Here is a 7421-nt window from a genome sequence, read left to right as displayed (position 1 = left end):
ACTAGGGCATGGACAAAACATAAAACCATTCTGCTTGTTTGCCTCGGCCATTGTGAGAAAATTATGCATGCCATCAATGTACTCGGAGGTGCGTCTGTTACAGTAAATCCGTTGCCGGTTCATCTGCGTGCATTATATATAATTAACTGTGTCAAAAACCATTACAGAACATCATGAATAGATAAGTGATCAAATTAATAGAAGTTCATCATCACATTAAAACCAAAGTACATACATAGTTCTCATTGAACAACATATAGCTCTCCAGAGCATCTAATTAAACCATACATTGAAACTATGTAAAACATTTCAATGCAACAACAAATGCGACCATAATCGCAACTAAGGTAACAATTGATTCAACGGCATAATGATACCAAGCCTCGATATGAATGGCATATTTTCTAATCTTTCTAATCTTCAAGCGCATTGCATCCATCTTGATCTTGTGATCATCGACGACATCCGCAACATGCAACTCCAATATCATCTTCTCCTCCTCAATTTTTTTTCAGTTTTTCCTTCAAGTAATTGTTTTCTTCTTCAACTAAATTTAACCTCTCGACAATAGGGTCGGTTGGAATTTCCGGTTCACATAGCTCCTAGAGAAAAAAAATCTATGTCATGTTGGTCGGCATAATTGTCATAAACACTAAATGAACCAAATAGTTATAAAAGATAATATATACCACATCCAAATCATAGACAAGACAATGGCCGATGGAGGCGGATACCAAAACCATCGCACTATATAATAACAAACAATAATAAAAGTAAGAAAATTACACAAGTATCTATCTAAATCATACAAGTAAGAAATTTTTTCTTTTAGAAATAAGATAAGATCAAGAGGCTCACCACTGTGGTGCCGGTGACGAGATCAGCGCGGGCGATCGACGGCGGTGAGGATGGGGACGGGACAGGACGGATCACCAAACCTAGACAAATGTCGAGGAAAATGGAGCTTGGACAAGGAGCTTCGAGAGGAGAAAGCTTAAGTGTGGCTCGGGCATTTCATCGAACACCTCATGTGCATAGGAGGTGAGCTAGTGCACCACAAAACTCTCCCACGGACGGCCAGAAAAATAGAGCACTCTCCACTGCTCTGCTCGCGGGCGAGGGGGTATATATATAGGCATCTCATTGGTCCCGGTTCGTGGCTGAAACCGGGACTAAAGGTCCCCATTTAGTCCCGGTTCTATCCACAAACCGGGACCAATGGTTGTGGGCCAGGAGCGAGGCCCATTGGTCCCGGTTCGTGTCTGGAAGCGGGACCAAAGGGTGCAGACGAACCGGGACCAATTCCTCACGAGGCCCGCCAGCCCCCTGGCCTCACGAACCGGGACCTACACCCCCATGGGTCCCAGTTCGTGACTGAACCGGGACTAATGTGCTAGCCCGGCCTGGACCAAAGCCCTATTTTCTACTAGTGAACTAGGTATGGAGATACCGACAATCGAATCTCAAAGGGAACTCCATACGAGATTAGCTGAATCCTTGACATCGTGGTTTGACCGATAAAGTTCTCCATAGAATATGCGGGAGCCAATATGGGCGTCTAGGTCCCGCTATTGGTTATTGACCCTAGAGGTGTCTCGGTCATGTCTGCATAGTTCTCGAACCCGCATGGGCTACACACTTAACGTTTGGTGACGATCTGAGTATAGTTGAGTTATTATGTTGGTGAGCAAAGGTTGCCCGGAGTCCCGGATGAGATCCCGGACATGTCGAGGAACTCTGGAATGGTTCAGAGGTGAAGATTGATATATAGGATGAAGGGAATTGGATTCCGAAAGTGTTCCGGGAGGTACCGGGTTATCGCCGGAAGACCGAAAAGGGATTTAGGGGGCCCCGGCAAGTGTTGGGAGCCTCATGGGCCAAGGAAAAGGGGGCATGCCAGCCCACGAGGGGTTGGGCGTCACCCCCAACCCTAGCCCACTCGGCCGGGAGGATGGGGCGCTCCCTAGGGCCGACGCCCCCCTTTTCTAGGGAGGCAAGGCACCTAGGGGCGCCACCCAAACCCTAGGGCCCCTCCCTTTGGTGGCCGCCGCCCCCACCTAGGGGGAAACCCTAGGGCGCCCCACCCCTCCTCCCTTCCTCCTATATATAGAAGTAGAGAGGGAGGGCATCCGCACCCATCATTGCCACGGTGCTGCCCTTCCTCTCCCTCATAGCTCCTCTCCTCCACTATGCTTGGTGAGGCCCTGCTGAGATTTCTCCACCACCACCGCCGCCACGCCGTTGTGCTACCAGAAACTCGAGCTACTACTTCATCCTTGCTTGCTAGATCAATTAGGTGAAGGCGTCATCAAGCTATGCGTGTGTTGAACGCGAAGTTGTCGTCCGTTCGGTACTTTATCGGGAGTTCGTGGACGGATCGTGATTGGATCGCGAAGACGTTCGACAAGGGTATGCAGATCAACAAGGGTATGCAGATCCAATCTCTCCTCTCGTAGATGGTCATCTCCTATATTGATCTTGGTGAGCATAGGAAAAAAATTGTTTTTCATGCAACGTTCCCCGACAGGGAATACTTGTCAAACAAGATTTTATGAATGTAAGCCTAGCAGCATAAGAAAGAAGCTCCCCACTCCAACTTCCAATTCTTTTTAGAATCTTGTCCACTAGATGTTGGATATCCTCCCTAGAAAGGTTGTCAAAGTGAAGGGGGGTTCCTAGGTATTTAATGGGAAATTTACCTATAGGACACCCAAAAGTAGCAGTGAAGGGAGTCTATCTCACCCTCATCAAGGGTCATAGGAATCAGTTCACTTTTTAGGTAATTGGTTTTCATCCCATAGACTTGTTCAAAACAAGTCAACACCCATTTGAGATTAGTAGCCATTGATGGATCACCATCAACAAATAGGATAGTGTCATCATCATATTGGAGGCTGACGATACCTCCAACACAAAGCTCAGATCCTAGACCTTTGATGAGATGCCTATTAGTAGCTTTCACAAGCATCCTATTTGCTAATAAGGAATAAATGACTCTCTATATTGTTAATTTTGACACCCATAGATCTTTTGTGAGTGATCAGGTCTATCCAATGCACCCACTTATCATTAAACCATCTGATCTTAAGCAAGTTGTGGAGGAAGTCCAGATCTACTCTATCAAATGCTTTTTCATAGTCAAGTTTCAAAACTACCCCAACACAGAGTAAGAGATAACTCATTTTACATGTATTTTTATTGTCATCACTAAGTATCAAGATTGGATTAACACAAAGACGTATCAACCACCACCTCACATGTCACCACCAAAAACCGCCAGCTCACCATGTAAAACCAATGGACATTGCTAACGTCCAGACGTGCAGACCATTAGCGAGAGATCTGGATGATCCACATGCAGCTCGTTCTAACTAGCGATTACATACAGTCCGTTTTTTCTCCACATGCATGTGATAATTAGTGTTTCCTTTTCTCATCATTTACGTGCATGGAAGAAAGCTAATTACATGCATGCATCTGAGACGAAATTGATGACATCACTATAGATTCTCTCATGATTTAAAAATTCAAAATGTTTCATAGGCCAAATCGTCGCTCCGATCGAACAATTGTTTTCACATAAAAGAACCGTCGCGGCGAGACCTTCGAAACTAGATCCCATGTTGATATGTTCCGACGACTTTTTTTCGGATAAAAAATTACCACGCATAGGGTATGCTAGTTATCACGTATATGGTACATTAGTTATCGCGATGTTTACATAGACAAATTCCGGGCATAAAAATGAGTTCTTCCAACTTTCTCCCCACATGCAAATGCACTAAAAGTGTAGAAAAGCTAATGTCATCGTGGATTCTTTTTGTTTTGAATTTCAAAATGTTTTATCGCTCGAATCACCTGTTCGATCCAAAATCTGTTTTCACAAAAAAAAATCCACCGCGGCGAGACCTTCAAAACTAGATACCATGTTGGCATTGTTCCAAATAATATTTTTGTGGGTCAAAAGTTATCATATCTGAGTAAATAAGGTATCAACTCTGGTGTGCATATATTACCATGTTATTTACATAGATTCTACCGAGTGTGTTTTCAACAACTTTATTCATGGGTCAAAAGTTATCGAGGTGTTTATACCTAAGTTATCAGGTATGGGAGCCTATATTACCATGTTATTTATACGGATGTTATGGGAGTATGTTTCCAAACAACTATTTTACATGGGTCAAAGTTATCGTGGTGTTTGTACCTAAATTATCAGGCCCGAGAGCGTATATTGTCATGTTATTTACACGAGAAGTTATTAGTGGTATGTTTTCAATAAAAAAAATTCAAGGGTTCAAATTTATCGTGTTGTTTGTACCTAAGTTATCAGGACCGGAAGTCTATATTATCATACTATTTAGACACAAAGTTATCGATGGTATGTTTTTAACATCTTTTTCCCCAGGTCAAAGTTATCATTGTGTTCGTACCTAAATTAGCATATATTACCATGTTATTTACATAGATGTTACCGAAGTATGGTTTCAATAACTTTTTTCACGTGTCAAAGTTATCGTGGTGGTTGTAACTTAGTTATCAAGTATGGAAGTGTATATTATCATGCTATTTACAAAGAAGTTATCGGTAGTATGTTTTCAACAACAAAAATTCCACGGGTCAAAGTTATCAGGTGTTTGTACCTAAATTATCAGGTCCGGGAGTCTATATTACCATGTTATTTACACAGATGTTATCGGAGTATATTTTCAACATTTTTTCAAAGGTCAATGTTATCGGAAGTTAGCTTTTTCGTTATATAAAAATTATCAGGTGCAAGTTCAATAAACTTATTTTTGGTCAATGTAACAACAGTGTTGCATGCAAGTTATCATGTCCGTGTTGCATAAAATACCATGTTATTTACACATAAAATACTGAGATATCTTCTTTTTAAAATAGGGTCAATAACATTTTTCCCACGTCGAAGTTATCACTGTGTTTGTATCCTAGTTACCGGGTCTGTGGTGTGCGAATTACCGCGTTATTTACATAGAAGTTATGGGGAGTATGTTTAAACAAAAAGAATTCCCCGGTCAAAAGTTTCTAGGCCCGGATTAAGTTATTAGGTCCGCTTTCGGAAATTAGCATGTTATTAATTCAATAACATTTTCCCTGGGTCAAAGCTATCACGGTGTTTATGCGTAAATTATCAGATAGGCGGTACATAAATTATCGTAGTTCAATCCCAATTTCAAACACTTTGTTTCTTAAAAAAGAAGATTAAAAATCAATATAAACATGACCTATAAATACGTATGTACAAAGACGGTATGCCTCTTCCCTATAGTCAGCAACATGATGCCAATGATGCACTAGTGCGAAAATCAGAAGATATAAGGCTTTTTTCCCCATTGTTGTAATAAAAAAGGGTCAAATAGTTAGTTTCTTTAAAGTATACAAGAAATGATGCTGGTTGGGTTGGTTCTTCTTCTTTAATGTATGCTTGGCAACCAGAGTTCGAATCCCTTACCAGGCTTTTTAATTCCGTTTCCACACAACAGTCATTCTTTTTCTGCACAACAGTCACAGTGCATGGCCCAAACTTGCGGGCCGAGAATCACGTGCGGGGCCAAAAAAATGGGCCGAGAGAATCGTGTGCGGACGAGTACCTGATGAAAAAGAACTGATCTGTTGCAAACAAACGGTCGACTGGAAAATAGTTTTCCCGAAAACCAATTCCATAGTAAATCATTCATAGGTGTATCATCTCTCTTAGGCACGCAAGTCTAGCCGTTGCGGTTGCATGTGGACATGATGGGCGGCATGGCAAACGGGCCGTCAAGCATCCCGTGGGCCATGATCTTGTATGCCGCCTCCGTCAAGTGTACACCATCCCATGACACGTACCTCGACGGGTCCGGGCACCGCACCACCCCCCTCCCAGGAACGAAGATGGGGTAGCACGCATCCAGCACCGTCTCCGCAGCGAACCCATTCTCCACCGGATTGATGACGAGGCTGAGGATCTCCTCATAGTAGTCGACGTAAGTGATGGAAACGCCCGGATGGTTGCGGCGGAGCTCGTCGAGCTGGGATTTCAACATGTGGTTGTGGATGAGGGTGAGGTCATTGAGCCACCGGAGGCAGCCTGTGGCGGGGTCGCGGTCGTCGCCGGGGAAGATGCCGAGGAACAGCGGGGTGCACCCCATGGGGAAGATGCCTGGCACGTACATGGTCTTGGAGCCCAGCTCGATTAAAGCCTCGATGGACAGAGCGATGGACCTGATGATCCGAGGTACGAGGGGCCTGACCCATTCGAGCGTCTTGTTCTGGAACAAGGGTTGGATGTAGTCGTTGGCGCCAATCTCCCCCACCAGGAACAGCGAGCTCGCCATTGCCGCCTTCCTCTCTGCTTGACAGCAATATGCATGGTCAGTGCGTGGCGCAGCCATGGCGCCATGCATGCATTAATTTTTGTCCTATACATCACCTTGGTCCGTGGAGCCGAGCACGGGGAGAACTTTGTTGAACAACCCGATCTGGACGTTGAGGGAGTAGGGGGGCATCAGGTCAACACGGAGGTGTTTTTTCCTGAAGAAATCCTGGCTCAACGCCGTGGCCGAGGCCACAGCGAAATTCACGCCGTACCGGAACTCCTCTGCCGGCGACTTCTCGGCCGCCGCCTGCAGGTACGCTGGCCAGTACGGGAAACCCAGCCTCTCCACTGCAGGTACGCCGTATCATGCATCATGCACATATTCATAGTCAGTACTACTAAGACGGGCAGTGATTAAGCACGCCTGGTGTATGTACACATCATCGTCGTCGTCGCCAAAGCACACTTACCGATGAAGTCGACGATGAGGCGGCCGTCGGACCAGCGGCCGGTGGGCCGGCCGAAGAAGGTCTCGCCGTATGGCAACTCCACGACTGGACCGGGTGCGGCGGAGAAGTGCACGATGTAGTTGCCTGTGTCGGTCAGAGAGTCACCGAAGCTGAATAGATGCTTGTAGCAGCTGCTCTGGTTCGCCGGCGCAGGCGACGCCGCGATGGCCACGGACAGGACAAGAAGAACGGCCGCCACGGCGAGTTTCTGAGGCAGAGGCGACGCCCATGAAATCATGGTGGATGGATGGAAAGTAACTGTTTCGACCTCACTAAGTTCCGTCTTGATGCCCGGGCTTGTAGCTAGCTTTTATGATGAGGCAGATCTTGGCTGACTGTCTATCTCGCGGCTCTAACATACAGTATTTAAGTCGGGCAGGCCGGATAAGCTTAGGCGACGTGTGTACGTGCGTCGTCGATGACGCAAAATGGAACTCGTGGCAATGGTCCAACAAGATTTTAATCCGAGGAATTTGATCGATCGATGATGGCGCAATTGACTTATGCCTAGGGGAGAGTATACCGGGTGTTTACTTGTCAAACAAACCAAACACTACGTCACAGACGTATTGTAGATAAGTCAGCCAAAACAT

The 7421-nt window shown here is 45.3% G+C and overlaps 1 pseudogene; it reads right to left on the bottom strand.

The window, feature by feature from the left end:
* Positions 1-5574: 5574 nt before the first annotated feature.
* LOC119280724 lies at positions 5575-7113 on the bottom strand (annotated as a pseudogene).
* Between the last annotated feature and the right edge of the window lie 308 nt (positions 7114-7421).

The sequence above is a fragment of the Triticum dicoccoides genome, chromosome 3B (genome assembly GCF_002162155.2).
Source record: "Triticum dicoccoides isolate Atlit2015 ecotype Zavitan chromosome 3B, WEW_v2.0, whole genome shotgun sequence".
In the NCBI taxonomy this organism is placed as follows: domain Eukaryota; kingdom Viridiplantae; phylum Streptophyta; class Magnoliopsida; order Poales; family Poaceae; genus Triticum; species Triticum dicoccoides.
The sequence above is the reverse complement of the archived record's forward strand: the minus strand, read 5'-3'. Positions and strand labels throughout refer to the sequence as shown.